This window comes from Furipterus horrens, unplaced genomic scaffold (assembly GCF_987537825.1).
Source record: "Furipterus horrens unplaced genomic scaffold, mFurHor1.1.pri manual_scaffold_6, whole genome shotgun sequence".
Taxonomy (NCBI): Eukaryota; Metazoa; Chordata; class Mammalia; order Chiroptera; family Furipteridae; genus Furipterus; species Furipterus horrens.
In genome coordinates, this window is record NW_028327176.1 from 159,824,505 (window position 1) to 159,845,808 (window position 21,304).

General features: G+C 39.9%; 1 non-coding gene across 1 annotated transcript; it reads right to left on the reverse strand.

The window, feature by feature from the left end:
• Nucleotides 1-1,008: 1,008 nt before the first annotated feature.
• Nucleotides 1,009-1,115, reverse strand: LOC150007695 (U6 spliceosomal RNA). The gene has a single exon (XR_016512226.1). It is a non-coding gene; the product is annotated as a U6 spliceosomal RNA (small nuclear RNA).
• Between the last annotated feature and the right edge of the window lie 20,189 nt (nt 1,116-21,304).

Consider the following 21,304-nt stretch of genomic DNA (forward strand, 5'->3'; position numbering starts at 1 on the left):
TATCTTCATCGATTGAAACAAATGTACCTCTCTGGTATGGAATGTTGATAGGGAGGGAGGTGGTGCTTGTGTGGAGACAGGAGGTATGTAGGAATTCTTTGTACTTTTGACTCAATTTTGTTGTGAACCCAAAAATTGCTCTAAAAAATAAAGTGTTAAAAATGTTTATGTTGTCATAATTGTCATCACCCTCCTGCCAATCCCATTGTTTTATACATGCACTATATATTTTTCTATTTTTAATTCTTTCCACTTATTACCATTTACGTGTGTGAGGGTGTTCTTATTATTTCATCTTTCTAGAATACAAACTTCATGAGAACAGGGACCTCAGGCAGATTTTGATTACTGTCAGTCACAGTAAGTGTTCAATAAATATTATTTTTTTAATGTTTTTTATTGATTATATTGTTACAACAGTTCCAATTTTCTCCCCCTTGTTCCCCTCCACCCAGCACCCCCCTCCCCCAGCAATCCCCCCCAAGTCCATACCCCTATTTCATAAAAATTAACTATCCCCCCCCTCTCAAATATTAGGACCCTTTGTAATCTTGTAAAGGACAATGGGCGAAGGTCTCAAGCTCCTCTAGCTGCTTCAAGCTGGACATGGTCATCGTCCTACCTACCCTTGGGTCCAGAAAACCCTAATAAGAGTGGGGGTGTGGAGGGGAGGGTGGCCTTCCCACATGGGGAAGGATCGTGCAGACTCCAGGTCAGTTGGCTGTCTCCGGTCAACGGCGTGCTTGGTTTAACAGGCTGGTGTCCTTGTTGTGTTCTGGGGGCAACAGATTTGGCGAAAAGGGTTAAAAGACATCATTCAATCCATAACTACTAGATGACAAAAGGCAGGGATTAATTTTTCAATGTTCCATATTAGGGAAAAAAAAAAAAAAAGCTTCTTTGTAAGAAGGTGTGCTAGGCACATCTCGCCTGTCCAAAACCCTTTTGCCCATTATACTTAGTTTGGGCTGAGGTAAATAGTTTAGGTTTTTCCCCCTCTCAGACCTCAAAAATATGGAACGCTTCACGAATTTGCGTGTCATCCTTGCACAGGGGCCATGCTAATCTTCTCTGTATCGTTCCAATTTTAGTATATGTGCTGCCGAAGCGAGCACTCAATAAATATTATTGAATAATTAATTGTCCTTATTTCTTGTAGCTAAAGTGGTTTTTTTTAATATAAATTACAGGCAGACATTGGAAATGGATATAGTTTGAATAATTTAATGGCCTAATTTCCCAAAATATGTTTCCTAGCCAGATGTAACTGTGCATGAAAACATATTATTAACCCAGGTTTTTATAAGGATTTCTCTTTAAAAATATAGACTCTAACAAACTCACACAAAAGTTTTAAAAGATTATATTTTTTTTCATTTGTGAAAGGGAACCTAGGTAATATTAAAAAGTGGTTACAGCAAAGGAAAAACTATAACAAACTTGGTAAAGAAGGATGGAAAAAATGTCACCTAGTTTAAACTTTTGCTTGGTGCTCTATTTACAATACCAGACGGACAGATTTAGGAAAAAAATACTGAAAATCTGGACCATACTAAATCAATGAGAAGCTATCGTACTTTTAACAGTTTCTCCAGATGTCACTTCCATGCCTCCTCAGTTCTTTTGATCTGTTTCAGGTCTGTCACAACTTCCCACCGAATGGATGAAGCAGTCACCCTTCTCTTGTACAGTTATTCTGGTTCATGTTCAGTCAGCGACGGTTATCCGAACAAGTGCAGGGAACAGACTTTTCAACTGCATATTTGGGTATAATTCAGCACCTTTATTACCTACCAGGATAATAATTTCACAAGGTTTTATGAGCATTTATGGATTTTTCTATACTCGATTACTTTTTGTAATATATTTAAGTATTTTTGAGAATTAGAAACTGAATGCTTTAAGATTAAGTTCTCTCAAGCAATACTAGTACAGATCTTTTGATGTGATTTTCTCTTGTACCTTGACTGTCAAACATTTCTGATACTGACTTTCAATACAAAAACAAAATTAGAAGCAAGTGTACACTCTGAGGAAAATGAAATAAGATTGCTTCCAGCAGCACATTCAGCTGAGTGTTTTTTAATGTAATGGACTTTTATCCATTCAGAAAATTTTGGCAATATAATAACATTCAGAATGTACTTTGCAATTGTGTTAAAATGAAACAGCTATTAATCTAAAATTATTATAGAAAACAATTTAATGAGATTACTTATTAAAATAACTATCAAAACACACTTTCATACTTTTTGCTTTATGACAGTTTTTAATTATATTTTATGTAGGTGTGTGTAATTCATAGGGAGTGAAAACATCATGCACTTTGAGATGGAGAAAATGAATTTGAAGTTATAGACCCAACTCCTACAGTATTGTTAAGTTACTTGGCTTCTTAAAGCTTCAATTTCCTTGTATAATAGGGATATTAACACATATGTTCTAAAATTGTTTCATTAGCCAAGTGCAGTATTAGAAATAACTAAAAAGCTCCTGGCACATAAGTACTCAATAATTAATAGTAGAGAAAAGTTAGCTGTTGAGTCCAAGTGTTGTATCCATTGGACAAACCATTGCTATCTTTTCCAAGATTAGCTACAAGTCTGGGTATGACCAGCATGATGATGGGACATATTAAATCTCAATCTTAATATCAATGACTTCATGAAGACTTGGGTGAAGTCACTATATCATGCAAGTGTGAAATTTGCCTATATCAGATTTCTCCCATTCACCCCAACTGGTGGACAGGAAAATAATAACTTATTCTTGCTCTCAATGTTATATTACAACATGGGACAATGACCCAATGAAGGTTGAGAGATCCACAGTTTCATTTAGCTTTATTAATACCTAGTTTTCTAAGAAACACTATTCCTTATGCTTTTGGTTTTGAGGTCAGGTAAATGAATAATATTACACCCCTACTCCTTGAAGATAGGCGGGGCTTACTTATTTGCTTCCAAAGAATAGAATACAGGAAGGGGAGAAGTAAATTTACCATGGAGAAACCAGGTAAACATTGACTGTGCCATATGATCAATGTCAACATCTATGGTGATGTGTCTACTTATTCCCTGATGTGATGAGAATAGCACTTCCACTCTAGTATCAATGACGATGTAAAACTAATTATGGGGCATTTCTCTGGGGCTCATTAGCTTTGGTCTTCCTTTAGGACCAATTACGTACAGAAAATGAGCCCCCTTCAATAAGTGTTTTTGGCTCATCTCGTTCTCTCATTTTATGCAGTAAACATAAATATTCACTTGGAATTGTCAAATTTTAAATGAGACGCCCTGCTTCCAAAAATATTTATTTGGATTTTGGCCCATTGACAAATTACATATATAATGTCAGAAACCAGCCTAAGAAATACAGTTATGCCAAAATTTATCTGTGAGCCAGAGCACAATACATGGGGGGCTGGATTCACAATATGTTTGTTTCTTTAAACTCAAATAGTACTGAGATAATTCCCAATGTTCAGTGACCTGGAGAGCTATTGTTCTAATTCTATTTAAATATATTAACGGGATCTTCCTTTCTTAGCAATATCAGCAAATAAAGCAAAAGATCGTGAGGTGTTCTCTTTATTAAAGCAATATTCATACTTCCATGTGATTTAACGTGAAAATTAGAAGTATACAAAATAAATATTTAAGTAAGCTTATTTGAAGGAAAATAGGAATATGGGTGACTTTTTTCCTTGACAACTCTAATAAAGTCTTCAAAAGCAATGCACCCAACCCATCAGTGGCTTCTATTTGTTTAATATACAGAAAAAGGCTTCACTAGCCTCTCCCGTGAATGATTTGACAAAATAAAACTCTCAATTTAAACTATATTACATGGTATATTAGGCAGAAAATGCCAAGAGCAGAAGGCAAGCATCAGATACAGGATCCGTGAAGCAAATTTACTGGAACTGTTAGTAAACTTACTGGATCGTTGCTTTTGGAATATCACATAAATCATGCAGGTCACTGTAATTTAGAAAACTATGTAACTGCTTAAATGCAATGTCAAAGAATGGCTCCCTGATACTACTTTAATTGAGAATACTCTGCCTTTGGTTCAGCTTTTCCTTCGTATCCAGACAAATATGATTCAAATCTTATTCAAATGATAGGTATTGGATAGCTTTTCAAAACCAGTAACAGAAAATTGCCTTTAGAAAGCCAAATAGAGAATACACTTCCACTTGTGTACCTTAGTGCACAGCCATCACAGATTTCAGTCCTTCATCTAATTTCAGTTGGCTCTTCAGTCAAAGTGCTTCTGAAAAGCAAATAACCAATAATAGAGAGCTGCTGCCATCTACAGGCTTAATGGAGCTTTATCTTACTTATTTTTTAAACATTTCTGAAATCAGACAAAAATCTTGTGTGGTAAACAAATATGATATATCAGCCTACATTCTCAATAAGAATATGTAAGAAATCTCTCTATTTGTTAGAGATTTCCAAGTGATCTGAGTTATTAATCAGACTTTATTTTTTAAAACCAGACACATTTAATTTAAAAATTAAAACCTAGAATAATTTTAGTAAATTAGCTTTCTTGATCAAGTAACATTCAAACAGCAATAAATATTTCTCATGATCTTATCTATATTTTCATAGAAATCTTACTCATTATCTAATTATTTTTTTCTCATAAAACTACTTACTTGGTAACTTATAAATTACTATCAAATGTAATGTGTCAAAAAGATTAACTGCTCAGAGTTTGAATTCAGGGGGCTCGTCTTCAAATTCTGGCTCTGTGACTTATCAGTAATATTACATTGGACAAGTAATTTGGCACCTCTGTGCCTGAGTTTCCTCATCATTAAAGTAGACAAGATGCATACTCCATAAGGGTATTGTGAGGTTAAAATTAAAAATGCATTAAGGGAATTCATTAATAACAGTAAATGGAACTTATGTCAGTAAACATTGGCCTTATCATAATAGAGTAAAAGTCACATGCAAAAGTAAGGAGTGTTTTTTTATCTTATTATCTCTCTGTATATATATGTTTATGTATTGAATAAATACATTCAAGTATTATGTACATTTCTACATGTAAACCTAATAGGTAAAGCCAGAGTGGTTATCCCAGTGGTTCTCAAATCTGGTTGAGCATTGGAATCTCCTTGGGAGCTTTTAAAAATTGTGGATGTCCCAGGTTCACTCTCAGAGATTCTGAGGCTAATCAGCCATTTTTTAAAACTCCTCAAGCAATTCTAATATGTAACCCAAGTTGAGAATCAGTGTTATATATTCAATTGTCGTCGTCGTCGTCGTCGTCGTCGGCAGCCGTCCGTCTCGAGAGACGATGGCGTAGCTTCTTGAGAGTCTATCTGCACCGCCGAGAATGGCTGTGCAGTCCGATTTGGGAGTGACAATCCCTGCCACACTTGGTACAGGTGAAGGCAGATGGCCGTTGTTGCTGCTGTTGACGCTGCTTCCGCCTCGATCTTTTCTGGACCGCCTCCTCGTTGCGCGCAGCCTCTGCACGTGACGTACCTTGCCTGACCGCGAGCCTCCAGGCTAGGCGGTTGTCTGCTTGAACTTCCCATGTGTTGAGATTGATGGAGCATTGTGTCATGTCCTTTTTGCAGATGTCTTTGAACCGCAGTTTTGGGCGCCCTGTCATCCTCTTGCCTTCTGCTAGCTCGCCGTAGAGGAGGTCTTTGGGAATACGGCCTGCATCCATTCTTTTGACATGGCCGAGTCACCTGAGGCGTCTCTCACTAAGAACTGCATGCAAACTGCTCATGTTGGCTCGCTTCAGCACCTCGGTGTTGGGGACCTTATCCTGCCAGGCGACATGCAGGACGCGTCGCAGGCACCTCATGTGGAAGCTGTTGAGTTTCCTTTCGTGCCTTGCGTAGGTGGTCCACGTCTCGCTGCCATAGAGGAGAGTGCTGAGTACGCAGGCTTGGTAGATGTGCAGTCCGGTTTTCTCAGTGAGGCTGGAATTGTTCCACGCTCGCCGGTTCAGTCTGGCCATAACTGTGGCTGCCCTGGCGATTCTCCGGTTGACCTCCAAGTCGACTGACAGAGAGCTCGAGATGGTGGACCTGAGGTAAGTGAAGTCGTTGACAACCTCCAGGGTGTACCCGTCGATGGTGATGCATGGGGGAGTCCCCGTGCCTTGAGCCATAACATTCATCTTCGTCAGGCTGATGGCTAGTCCGAACTCCTTGCATGCGTGGGAAAGGCAAGTGACTAGCTGCTGGAGTCCCTCTTCGGAGTGTGATGTCAAAGCTGCGTCGTCGGTGAAGAACATCTCACGGATGAGCACCTCTTTGACTTTGGTCTTGGCTCGTAGACGGGCCAGGTTGTAGAGCTTGCCATCGGATCTGGTGTGAATGAAGACACCCTCGCTGCAGTCCTTAAAGGCGTATTGGAGGAGCATGGAGAAGAAGATTCCGAACAGCGTAGGCGCGAGGACGCAGCCCTGCTTTACTCCGCTGCTGACTGGGAAGGCCTCAGAGGCTGCGCCGTTGTAGGACACCGTGCTGTGCATGTTGTCGTGAAAGGACATGACCACAGCAAGCAGATGTGGTGGACAGCCAATCTTCCGTAGCAAGCTGAAGAGACCGCTTCGACTGACCAGATCAAACGCCTTCGTAAGGTCGATAAAGGCGAGGTAGAGTGGTTTATGCTGCTCGTGACACTTCTCCTGCAGCTGGCGTAGGGAGAAGATCATGTCCACTGCTGATCGGCCAGCTCTGAAGCCACACTGGGACTCTGGGTAGACGCGGGAAGCAAGGGTCTGCAGGCGGGCAAGAGCGACCCGGGCGAATACTTTGCCGACGACACTGAGGAGAGAGATGCCCCAGTAGTTGTTGCAGTCGCTGCGGTCTCCTTTGTTCTTGTACATGGTGATAATGTTGGCATCTCTCATATCCTGGGGGATGTAACCCTCCTTCCAGCAGCGACAGAGTAGATGGTGGAGCGGCTGTAGCAGGACTGGTTTCCCGCTCTTTAGGATTTCTGGAGGGATTCTGTCGCTTCCTGGTGCTTTCCCACAAGCAAGGCGGTCGATGGCTTTGCTGAGCTCTGCCGCAGTAGGTGGGGTGTCTAGCTCCTCCATGACTGGTAGGTCTGGGATGGCATTAAGAGCAGTGTCTGTTACGGTGTTCTTCGTTGCATACAGCTCGAGGTAGTGCTCGGTCCACCACCGCATTTGCAGTTCCTGGTCAGTGATGACCTCACCTGTCTTGGACTTAAGGGGGGCGATCTTGGAGAGAGGCTGGCAACAGCTTTCAAGTGCGCAGAAGAAATGTGCATTGACCATCCTTACCATCTCTAAAATCAGAGAAGGAAAACTCTGACTCCAAAAAACCTCCGCTGCCTTGCGGCATACCTCTTCAGGGGAAAGGCTAAGGGAGTAAACCCCGACAGAAAATCCGGAGCAGGAGTCCCTAAGGCGGTTTGACGTTGTAGTCAACACCGGCAACTCCTGCGGCGCACCTGAAGCCAAGCTGTATTGACTTTGTCTTTCCCTTGGACCCTTCAGCTGCGAAGAGAGGGGGGGTCTGCTGCATGGGCAACAGCAGACCCTCCATATCACCCTGCCCAGGCTCTGTAGCTTCAGTTTCACTGGAGAGGACACTCCAGCATCATCGCAAGATGTCGACTCAACACGGGAGGAGACAGATACCGGTTATAAGCTCATCCGATTGGCGAAGGAAACGAGCGCCAGGGGTCTCCTCTGACAGTGGGAGAGGTCATCGCACCTCACTGGACAGCTACCGCCCACCTCAAGCTGGGCAGCCCCAGCCAATTAGGTGCCGTCTCGCCATGGCTCGCCTGCCCCACTGGGTGCGTGGGGATCAGAGAGGCGCCTCTCGAAAAGTGGGCCACAAAACACCCGCACCAGTTAATTCCAAGCAAACAACAAGAAAGAAGCCTCCGGCTCTTTGCCTCGCTAGCTGGAACATCAGGACCATGTGCCCCGGACTTACTGCAGACCTTCCGTGGATCAAGGGTGCCAGGAAAACTGCTGTCATCGATAGGGAACTGGCACGACTAAACATCGACATTGCGGCTCTACAGGAGACCCGGTTGGCCGACAACGGAACTATCAGAGAAACCAACTACACCTTCTACTGGCAAGGGAAGTCTCCGGACCAACCAAGACAGCACGGTGTTGGGTTCGCTGTGAAGAACACGCTTGTTAACTCCATAGAGCCACCCACAGGAGGCACAGAGAGATTACTTACCCTCCGATTGTCAACAACTTTCGGCCCAGTCAGCATTCTTAGTGCGTACGCCCCAACCCTCTGCGCCACCATCGAAGAGAAAGAACAGTTCTACCATGCACTGGACGAAGCGTTATCCAAGATCCCCAGTAGTAACGCTCTCTATCTCCTTGGAGACTTCAACGCAAGAGTAGGAGCCGACCACATGGCCTGGCCCACCTGCCTTGGAAACTTTGGGAGAGGAAAGATCAATGAGAATGGTCAGCGACTGCTTGAGCTTTCGTGTCACCACGGCCTGTGCGTGACAAACACATTCTTCAAGTGCAAAGAGATCCACCAGGTGTCATGGAGGCACCCCCGCTCCCGCCATTGGCACCAGCTTGACCTCGTCATCACCAGAAGAACGGATATTGGCAGCACCCTCCTCACCCGCAGCTACCACAGTGCAGACTGCGACACAGACCATGCCCTCGTGGTAAGCAAGGTGCGCATAATGCCGAAGAGGTTGCACCACTCCAAGATGAAGGGTCGCCCACGCATCAACACCAGTTGTGCCAGCAACCCAGTTAAGACCCAGCAATTCATCAACAAGATGGAAGATGCACTCGGCGAGGGAGTGGCGGCAGATGACATTATCGAATCCAATTGGCCACGTCTCCGCGACGCCATATACAACTCCGCCATTATTGCTTACGGGAAGAAAGAGCGGAAGAACGCTGACTGGTACGAGGCTCACTGGGAAGAAATGGAACCCGTGATCGAGGCTAAGAGGAAGGCCCTACTGGCTTACAAGGTCACGCCCACTCCCAGTACACTTCAAGCTCTACGGGCTGCCAGGAACAAAGTCCAGAAGACCGCCCGCCACTGTGCCAACACCTATTGGCTAAACATGTGCAGAAGCATTCAGGAAGCCGCCGATATAGGCAACGCACAAGGAATGTATGAGGGTATCAAGAAGGCAACAGGCCCAATCCCCCATACAATATTCAATTGTATGTTTCATTATATCACATAAAAATACAGATAATGGGTGGGGGAGAGAAATTGGGGGAAAAGGGGACAACTGTAATTGAAAAACCAAAATAAAAAAATTAAAAAAAAAAAAAGAATTTACAAAAAAATACAGATAACTTTTTCAACTATGCACAAGAGTTAAAAATTTATGATATTCATCAACGGTATAGCTAATTTTACCATGCCTTGTACAGTCTCTTTCAATTTATCAATGTCGAAAATATTTATCTATAAAATAAACCACTTTCTTTGTTGTCAGCAGACCTTGCCATTGAACTGAAAAAAAAAAAAATCATTTTTACTTTTACTACTAGCCACAGCACCAGTGAGGATGTTATCATTAAACTATAACTTGTCATTTGGTTGAGGCATTTTCACTTGTTTGAGATGGAGGAATTGAGCAAAAATGAAGTAAAGAAAAAACTCACAGACATGGACAACAGTGTGGTGATTGCTAGGGAAAGGTAGGGGTGGAAGGAGGTGGAGGAAGGTATGAGGTGATAAACAGTGATGGATGGAGACTTGTCTTGGACTGGTGAATACACAATATAATGTACAGATGATGTGTTGTAAAATTGTCTCACCCTAATTAATTCAATGAAAAGAAAAAATAAAATAGGATAAAAGTAAAATAAAGTAGATCGGTTTTTAATGAGATACACCCGACAACTATAAGAGTAGCAGTGAAAATGGAACAAATCAGAAGAATGAGAATTATATATTATACAAGTAGAATCCATATGTTTTCAGGAACAAGTGCAATATGGGCATCCAAGAGGATACTGAGTTCTTGAGACAGGATGACTGTAAAGATGAAAGGCCACTAACTAAAATAGTAAACTTGAGGCCCTGGCTGCTGTGGCTCAATGGATTGAGCGTCGGCCTGCAAGCCAAGTGTCGCTGGTTCGATTCCCAGTCAGGGCACATGACTAGGTTGCACGTCAGGTCCCCAGTTGGGGTGCGAGTGAGAGGCAACCACACAGTGATGTTTCTCTCCCTCTCTTTCTCCTTTCCCCCTCTCTCTAAAAATAAATTAAATAAACAAACAAATAAATTATTTAAAAAAATAAAATAAAATAAAAATAAAATAGTAAACTTGAGAGAACAGCAGATATGGGAAGGTAGACTTTAATTTCAGTATGAAATGTTGAATTTGAAAGGTCAAAACAGTCAGGGAAAGATATCTAGCAGACATTTTGAAAATATTGATTGCAATTCAAGAGCTAAACCAGTGGGGGACACAAAACTAAGTGTTATATTGGTTACAGATTTGTTACAAAATTGGATGCAAAAGGATACTAAGCAGTATAGTCTGAAAAGAATTAAAAAATTAAAGCAGATCCTTGGGAAACACACTGACATAGACAAAAGAATTTAAAAAGAAAAGTAGTCATAAAAGAGAGTAGAAATTCAGGCAAGTTGTAAATAGGAAGTTATGGGTGGGAAGAGTTTGAGAGTGTATGTAGTGGATAATATAAAATGTTATAAGAAGGCCAAAGATGGGAAAGCCTGAGAAAGTTGATTGAATTTGTTAATAAATCACTAACATACTTTGAAAAGCATTTATTGTAGGCAGAATAATGGCTCCCCTAATATGTCCGCATCTGTGAATATGTTACCTTCCATGACAAAAAGACTGTGTGGATATAATTAAGTTAAGGATTTTGAGATGGAGAGATTCTCCTACATGAGTTGGGTGGGTCCTAAATGTAATCACAAGGTCCTTATAAGTGCAAGAGAGAGGAGTGAGAGTGAGAGAACGAGAAGTGATGATGGAAACAAAGTGTGGACTGATGGATTTGCAACCTGGGGATGAGCAAAGGAATGCAAGTGGCCTCTACAAAATGGAAAGACAAGGAAATCTGTTCTCTAGAGCATCCAGAAGGAACCAGGCTGCCAACATCTTGATTCCAGCCCCATAAAACACGTTTCAATACTTCCGACTTGCAGAACTATAAAATAATGTGTCTGCTGTTTCAAGCCACTAAGTTTGCAGTAATTTGCTATAGCACAAATAAGAAATTAATAAATTTCAGTCAAAGAGTTAAACTAGTTGCTACTTCAAACAAATGCTTGAGCTCTGGAGTTAAGGTATCTGAAATAAAATCCCACAACACAAGTTACTTAACATGTCCTTGCTTTGTCTTCCTAGTGTATAAAGTGAAGATAACAATAATGCCTACCTCACAGCGTTGCTAAGAATATTAAATGAGGCAGCATACGTAAAATAGTTGAATTAGTGTCCAGCATATAGCAAGAGTTCAATAATGCTGATTATTATTATGTCACATGATGAAGAATTAAGGCCTACCCTAGACAGTGAAGAAGTAAGCGGAGAGATGTAGAGAAAGCTGAGACCTGTAGAAGCTCAGTGATCTCATGGTCAAAAGGCTGCTTTAAAATGATCCAAGTCATATTCCCACTGGTGTTGACTTCTGGTCCAATAGAGCTTTTACACTATATCACAGTATTTATAGCAAAGACTGCTAACTGTCCCCTTCACTTTAGTGATAGAATCCTTGAATTTTCTTCTGGAAAAAAAGTCATACCACAGACTACCTTTCACATCATTTCTCATAGATAGTTGTCCATGTGACTATATTCTGATCAGTGGGACATGGATAGAATTAAAATATGTCGCTTTGGGGACAATCCTCTAAAAGAAATATGCTTGATCTCTACTTTCTCCTTCCCATGTCCTAAAGGCTAGAACATGGGCAAGGTGCCAGTGAAGCAGCTCCAGCCACATAAGAGAAGACTTCATCCTAGGAGATAGTGTTCAAAATAATGAATGGAAACCAGATTACTAGATGATCTCACTGAACAGGGCTTATTAAGTGCTTTGGACCGTTCACTTACATCTATTACATGAAAATCAACTAATATTTTACCTAAGCCACTTGATCCATCCTATAAATAATTCAATAAAATAAAAGACAAAAGGGGGGAATATAGAGGAAAACTAGAAAGACCCTGAGGTTTCACATTGCTAAATCTAATCATTACACTAGAAAATATGGAAAATTTCTTTTCTGATGAGTAATGAAAATAATAATAATGATTTTAACTGCAAGCATATTATGTTCCAAGAGCTAGTCTGAGTTTTTATACACATATTCTCATTTAAGCTCTACTATATTTCTATGAGAATAGTCTTAATATATACCCATTTTCAGGTAAGAAAGGTGGTTCTTAATGTATTAATTGAATTGCCAAAAACCACACAAACAGAAAATGATTGAGTTAAGATTTTATTTTTAAGTATATTTTATTGATTATGCTGTTACAGTTATCCTAAATTGTCCCCCTTTGCCCCCCTCCACCCAGTATCCCTCTTCTCTCCAGCAATCCCACTCTTAGTTCATATCCATGGGTCATGCATGCAAGTTCTTGGGCTTCTCCATTTCCTATACTATTTATAACATCTCCCTGTTTATTTTGTTCCTACCAATTATGCTTCTTAACCCCTGCACCATTTCCCCCATTATCTCTCTTCCCACTCCAGGCTGATCACCCTACAAGTGATCTCCATACCTATGATTCTGTTCCTGTACTGGTTGTTTGCTTAGTTTGTTTTTGTTTTTTAGATTCAGTTGTTAATAGTTGTGAGTTTGTTATCATTTTAATGTTCACAGTTTTTATCTTCTTTTTCTTAAATAAGTCCCTTTAACATTTCATGTAATAATGGCTTGGTGGTGATAAACTCCTTTAGCTTTATCTTGTAGAGGAAGCACTTTACCCTCCCTTCCATTCTAAATGATAGATTTGCTGGATAGAACAGTCTTGGTTGTAGGTCCTTGCTTTTCATCATTTGAATACTTCTTGCCAGCCCCTTCTTGCCTACAATGTTTCTTTTGAGAAATCAACCTATAGTCTTATGAGAACTTCATTGTAGGTAATTCTCCACTTTGATCTTGGGGCTTTTAAGATTTTCTCTTTATCTTTAATCTTTAGCATTTTAATGATGATGTGTCTTGGTGTGGTCCTCTTTGGGTCCAAGTTGTTTGGAACTCTCTATGCTTCTTGGACTTGTATGTGTATTTCTTTCACCAAATTAGCAAAGTATTCTTTCATTGTTTTTCAAATAAGTTTTCGATTTCTTGCTCTTCCTCTTCTCTTTTTGGCACCTCTATGATTTGGATGTTGGTATGTTTAAAGTTAACCCAGAGGTTCCTAAGCCTCTTCTCATTTTCTTTCTCCTTCCTGCTATTCTGATTGAATGTTTATTTCTTCCTTTTATTCCAAATAATTGATTTGAATCCCAGCTTCCTTCCCTTCACTGTTGGTTCCCTGTATATTTTTCTTTATTGCACTTTGTGTAATCTTCACTTCCCCCTTTATATTTTTACCATACTCTATGAGTTCTCTGAGCATCCTGATCACCAGTGTTTTGAACTTTGCATCTGATAGGTTGGCTATCTTGGTTTCATTTAGTTCTTCTTCTGGGGTTTTGTCCTATTCTTTTATTTGGGCCATATTTCTTTGCCTCCTCAATTTGGCAGCTTCCCAGTGTTTGTTTCTGTGCATTAGGTAGAGCTGCTTTACTCCCTATCTTAGTAGCATTGCCTATATAGCAAAGGCACCTACAAATTGTGTGGGGCAGAGTCTTAGGTAATTGCCAGGACAGGGCCACCTGCTTCACTGATTTGTGGCTACTTATAGTGGGGGCTCAGAAAGGGGACAATGCTTTTGCCTGGTTTCTGGAGATTTTCCCAGCATTTGTCCCATCTCCAGTCACTTAACTGACTTCCTGTATGCAATTGAGGCCCTTCCAGTTGCTTTCCAGTGGTTTCTTACATTCTAAAATAATGTGGGCCCTTTAAGTAGTGAAAATCTAGTGGTTTCTTCTGTCACCCCATGCAGGCACTTTTAGTGGTGAAAATTCAGGAGTTTCTACCATTGCCCCAACCCCCACTGGTTTTTAGAGCCAGAGGTAATGGGGATATTTCTTCCCAGTACTGGAACCCTAAGCTCTGCTGTCTGGCCTGGGGCTGGCATCCCTCACTCCCATGGTATCCCTCCCAATTTTTATCCACCACATATGAATATGGGACCACCCATTCTGCCATCACAGCCACTTGTCTGAGCCACACTGCCTGTCTGCCCCATCTCTGCAACTCTACCCCTTCTACCTATCTGGATGAATGTGGCTTCTTTAAATCCTTGGTTGTGGAATTCCATGTAGCTCAATTTTCTGACAGTTCTTGTTGTTATTTCTTTTTGAGATCTGCTTGTGATTCTTTCTATGGTTGTGCAAGGATGCAAAGCATGTCTACCTACACCTCCGTCTTGACCAGAAGTCCTAGAGTTGAGATTTTAATCAAGGTTGGCCTAATTCCACAACCCCAGATCTTAATCACTATATATCCTGCCTTTCATGCAAGAATAGTAAATAACAATTTAGCAGTCTTGGAGGGTAGCTAAGGTGTTGTATTATCACATATATTTTTATATCCAAGCAGTCGTGATTTTGTTTTTTAACTGGGAAACATAGTTCACATAATTACCTCTTCTTTTACCTACACTTTATGGGCATCTGGACATTTTTTAATTGGAAATGTAAATTTGAGCTTCATATCATATGTACACAGACATACACAAACACATCAGCATTTTCAAGAAGTTAACAGTGGGGTTGGTTGGCTCAGATCATAAACAGAATGTGAAGGGACAGCTGTATAGGATTTAAGAACCTAAACTGGTAATCTGCCACTTGTTCAAAGGAGCCAATATTAAGCAAATTATAATTTCAAATTATTATATATTCTTCAAATATACATTCTTCATACAGTTACTAAGGACTATGTCTGGAAATTGAAGCCTATCTCCTAATTACATGATTTTTGATCTTTGAGACTTCTCAAAAGCATAGATTGTAGTTTTGTTTAAAGGCTGCCCAGAAATTTCAGTCCTTTTTCTAAAGCTTATTATTTTCTTCAAGTGTAATATACATAGTTGGGCATGAATAGAGACCACTAATTAGATATTTGATTTCTTGAGCAGCTGTCTGTTCAGGAAAAGACAGCTGAACCTGATTGTGACTATGCTATTGACTTTTGGACCACATTTAGAAGTATAAAAAGTCTTCCAAAAAAAACTACATCATTGAAGTGCTCATCAGTAGATGAGTGGGCAAAAAAGTTGTAGTACATTTATATAATGAAATACTACTTTATGCTATGTGAAATAAGCCAGTCAGAGAAAGACAAATACCATATGATCTCACTTGTATGTAGACTCTAATGAACAAATTAAACTGACAAAATAGAAACAGACTCATAGAGACAGAACAGCTGTGAGAGATGGTTGGGGTCTGAGAGAAAAAAGTGAAGAAGAGATTAAGCAGAAAAAAACCTCATAGACACAGACAACAGTATAATAATTATCGGAGGAAAAGGGGTTAGATGATGTAGAAGAAGGTAAATGGCGAATAAATCATGACAGAAGGAGACTTGACTTGAAGTGGTGAACACACAATACAATATACAGATGATGTAATGTAGAATTATACACCTGAAACCTATATAATCTTATTAACCAACGTCACCCCAATAAATTCAATAAAAATCTTAAAATTAAATAAATTTTTTAAAAACTATATCATCCAAACCACGTAGCATATTCTAAATGAGTTGCAAATGTAGTGTTCACTACTAGATTTAATTGGACTCAAGTCTAGGCCGAATGAAAGAGGCATTTGAATACACATAATTCCAGATTTATAATCAAAGCTTTGTAATTCCCATAGACTGCTTGTATTCCCCAAAGTTTATATGCTAACACCTAATCCTCAATGCAAAGGTATTAGGAGGTGGAAGATTTGAGAGGTGATTAGGTCATAGGGATAGAACCTTCATGAATGGAAATATTTCCCTTATAAAAGAGACCCCAAAGAATGACCTTGCCCCTTCTGCCACATGACAACACAGCAAGAAGCAGGCATCTATGAACCAGGAAGCAAGAGCACAGCCCTGTCACCATGGGGCTCTCAGTCTATTAAGGGAGTTGATTTCTCATCAAAGCAGCCTGAACAAATGTTAAATCACAGCTATGATACATTTTATAATGAAAAGATGCAGATCATGACAATAGTACATACAGGAGGACATAATAGAGTTTATGGTATCAGATAAAACTTTTCTGAGGAATAAACGTTTAAACTGTGTCCTAAAAGATTAAAGGAAGTTACCATAGAGTGTCAGGGTTCCCCTGGGAAAGTATCGGGACTTGGAGCCCCACGCAGGCCGGTGAAGGAAATGAAGTCTGTAAGACCTGGGGAAGCTGGGTGCATACATGCCTTGATGCTATAGCCAGTGGGCCCCAGTGGGAACTGGGCCATGAGAAAATGCTTTATGTCCTTTGAAGCTTGCCCTGTTCTTTTACCTTGCTTGACCACTTTATCGGACCAGCAGCAGAGGTTTTAAATTTCACTCAAAATGAGCTTATCTTCCCTATTTTATGGCCATCTGAAGTCTTCGTGTCCAACACACCCTGACCTGAGATAGATCTCAATGTTTCTTCAATTGTTATCCCTGAACAATATCTGTTTTCTGTAACCAGCAGTGTTTAACATTGGTTGATGAGCTTTACATGCATGCTATATACCTTTAAGCTTACTGCACTTAATAAAATACCTTGGATGAAGGCAACTGAGGCACTTGTCTCTCAGACATTTGCTGGCCTTATCTCCCTTAGCACAAGCTGCCTGGGAAGTCTTCATTTCATCCGCAATACCAGGGGATCTCTGCGGGTCGGGGTTCTCCAACAAGAGAGGAGAAAAGTGTACAGGCAGATGAAACTATGTGAAAAAAAGAAGAGAACATTCAAGAAACTAAAAGAAAGACAGTGTGGACCTTGGGGCAAGATGAGGTTGGAATGGAAGGCCAAGTGAGAACTGGCAGAGCTTTATGCACCATATTAATAATTTTGGTCACTGTCTTGGGAAGAGTGGGAAAGCAATGAAAGGGTTTCATCATGGAATGACAGGGTGATATAAAAATTTTCTGGCTTCATCATGAAATTTGGAGGGGAGCAAAAAATGAATAAAAAATAGGAAAGCAGTTTGGATATGTGTCAGTTCAGGTCTTCCAAGATGTGGATGCCAAGATAAAGTTGGAAGTGCAGGAGATTTATTAAGTCTTGGCTATGTGAAAGAGAAAGAAGAGGAGTTGAATACCCAGGGGAAGATTTCAGACTTCAGTACGAGAATGAAACCTGTAAAAGAGAAATGTCAGGAAGAAGGAATGAATAGGAAGGGCCTCAGACTGCTATATGGCTCTGACAGAGTCTCAGTCAGCCAAATACAGAGCCCCAGTTCAAAGATCACTCATAGCAGAGTTCTGCCCTGGTCATGAGAGACCAAGCCCAATCCCCCCTCTGTGATTAGTCATTGGTTGGGGCTGTACTCTTTATGACTGATTCTCACTTGGAGGGAGATCTGAGAAATGCTTCAGTTAAAGGAAAGAGTTGACTTAAAAATTCAGGAAAGAGATGAGGTAGACAGTGGTGAAGATAGGAGTGAAGCAAAATGACAGTTCAACAGATATTTAGGAGGGATAAAAATAAGTAATGAAAGATAGTTCAGCATTTAGAAAGCTCTTATGCTTCTGGCTTCCACAACTGGACAAATGGTACTATAATTCTCTGAGACAGAGAGCCCTCAAAAATTGTTAGGGTTTCTGTGGTAGTTAGTTAGTTAGTTAGTTAGTTAGTTAGTTAGTTAGTTAGTTAGTTTTGATGGAGATGCTAAGAGAAGACCACAAATTTGATTTTGAGCATGTTGAAATGAGACACTTTTGAGGCACCCAATCAAAGATGCTTAGCATATTAAATCATAGGCAGGTATGATGAGATTGACCAGGATTAGAGCAAAAGAGTGAAAAAGGTAAGAAACTAAAACCAAGCCTTGAAAAAGTTTGTCAATAAATGGACAGAGAAAAAGAAACATGTAAAAAAAGTCAAATAAAATCTAAAAAAAGTGTGAGTCACTATTATGAGTTTTGTTTAAAATTAAGTATTTAAAAGAATATGTCATTGGGAAGGTAAAGAGTGGGGAATGACAAGGAAATGAAACCCCAAATCTGTGAAGAAAAGCAGGATCTTTGCCATTCATTTTCTTCACAATATTGTCAAAATTGAAGGAGAATCAATCTCAAGAGCAAAAAAGACTAAGAAAACTGTCTGTGCCATTCCGGGGAAGTGAAGGGGCAGAAAACTTTCTTATATTAAATCTTAGTTCATAGAAGGAGTAAGAACTCAAGTCCTTGGTGGCAAAATACTAACTAGCTGCCAACAAGTAGCGTTTTGCCAAGGAAATGTACATATAACTTTTCCTCTTTTATGATGACTCGATATAATGAGAAAGTCTGGGTAGAGGTACTGAGGTATAAAGGTAGTGAGAAAACCAAAGACAAGAATATAGGTGACCTAAATATTTGGTATCAAATTAGTGTTTAGTGCATGTCTTACAACTAGAGAAACACCTCCTGAGATATAAGGCAAATTTTATTTAGAAGAGAGAAGTATGTTACAATTGATTTCAAGATATGATCTTTTGAAGAAATTCTGTTAGGTTAATAGCAGGATGCTGTGACAACCAGCATGTGGTGCACACTTTTTGCTTAGTTATGTTATATGGGAAACCAGACTTATAAGGGATTCTCATCCTACATTTTAATGCACAAGTATAAACGTGTTGATTGTGTCTAAAACTGACTTTCCTGCCAGAAATATTCCTTACTGGTAAGCATGTTTTTTCTTTCAAAATTGCTTACCTCAAAAGTTATAGACATGTTATGGAAGAAGCCAATAGGTTCTGAAATGCATTAACTTACAAACAGTTATATAATCAGTCATCTAATAAGTTATTATAAAACATGAAATGTTTAATATGGCTGATTTAGCTACTGACCAATAGTCATAGTGTCCAAGACCCAGTTAGCATGAAACCTGGGCCACCAAACACAAACTGAGGATCAACTCTCTACATATTTCTAGAGTGTGTGGAGCTGGCTTCGGACAACCATACACTGACAGTAAGATGATATCAATCCATGGGAAGCATCATGAGCAGAGGTCACAAGACACTGGCTAGGAGTTAAGAGTGACTGAGACAGAAAGAGAGGCTGACCAATACTTGGACCAGGAAAAAAGTAGGCTGTCCATCCCTTTTCCATACTTGCTCACATTTGCAGCTTAGCTTACAGATAGGAACAAACAAATGAATGTTGTAATTGCTAAGTGATGTTTATGACCAATTTCTTTTCATGCTGCCTACACACAGACCTCTGGAATGCAGGTCTTTTTTGTTGAATGCATTAGGCAAAATTGACTGTGTATAATTGGCCAAAGAGGTATACAAGCTGGAGAGAAAAGAGGGACAGGGTAGTATTGAACTTGTTCCTCCTTCCTAAACAAAAGTCTGTCTTCTACAGTCCCAGGGAAAGGGAAGTCATACCAAATGCAAAAAAAAACCCAACAATAAAAAATTGTCTTGATGACTTATTGGCTATTTAGAATTTTCTAAAAGGTAATTGTAACTCTATGTGATTTCACTTTAAAGGTTAACTTTAGAACTAATATTCCCCCACCATCACCCCTGCCATCAGTGGGTTCATCATCAGATGTATACAAGGAGAAAGCAAAACATCAAATCAAGTTATAAGAAAAATTTAGAGGCATTAAATTGCACATTTTACCATTTTGGACTACTCTTTCCTACAGCTGTCATAGACTGACCTTCTTCTTGCTTAAATCCCCACTCAATATTTACCACAGATTCCCAAAAGTATAATTATGACATGTGTAAAAATACAGCTACAATTCCTGTTAAAGAATAAGCCTTAAAGTTATATATTCTAGTTTGTTCTGAATATCTCTATAAATTGTAATTAGTTTTATTACTTATAAAATGTAGAAGTAACTACTTATAATTTAAGAGAATGCAAGTCAATTGTCTGAAAAAGTTCTAAAGAATAAATAAATTGCTTTGTGAATAAAACAAAAATCACAGAAATAATAGTGTGAAAAAAGTGGAAGAGACCAAGAATATACTTCTAATGTTTTAATATTATGAAAGTTTTTCAGAGGAGATAGAAAAAGTTAAATGAATTTACAAAGGTTATTTAAAATACTTTAAAAGTATTTTATAGGACCTTAATTTTAAGTGATAATAAAATAGACAATAAACTCTTCTAGAATAAAAAAGTTGTAAAGAGGAAAGAAAGGAAAGGAGGAGTGAGGGAGAAACCCAGAGGCTAAATTCTTATTCAGAGAAAAATACTAACTTTCTAAATTGAATTCTTTTCACTTATAAACTGAATAAAGAAGCTACTAAAACCTTCTATATCTCAAATCATGGAGATCTCTTAAATTCAAATCTTCTAGGTTTTGGGCAATAACCAAACCAAATAATGACAAAATATTGAGCTTTCCTGTAAGATTTCTGTATAGTAAATGTTAAACTTGTCCTGGCTGGTTTGGCTCAGTGGATTGAGCGTCTGCCTGCGAGCTAAGTGTCGCTGGTTCGATCTTCCAGTCAGGGCACATCAGAGAAGGAAAACTCTGACTCCAAAAAACCTCCGCTGCCTTGCGGCATACCTCTTCAGGGGAAAGGCTAAGGGAGTAAACCCCGACAGAAAATCCGGAGCCGGAGTCCCTAAGGCGGTTTGACGTTGTAGTCAACACCGGCAACTCCTGCGGCGCACCTGAAGCCAAGCTGTATTGACTCCGTCTTTCCCTTGGACCCTTCAGCTGCGAAGAGAGGGGGGTCTGCTGCATGGGCAACAGCAGACCCTCCATATCACCCTGCCCAGGCTCTGTAGCTTCAGCTTCACTGGAGAGGACACTCCAGCGTCATCGCAAGATGTCGATTCAACACGGGATGAGACAGATACCGTGTCACTCCCGAGTCGGACTGCACAACCATTCTCGGCGGTGCAGATAGACTCTTAAGAAGCTACACCATCGTCTCTCGAGACGGACGGCTGCCGACGACGAAATGTTAAACTTTACCAAGATTATAGAGAACATTTAAATCAATTTTTAATGACAACAAATTGCCTCTGTCTAAATGACCTTCAGATATTGAGA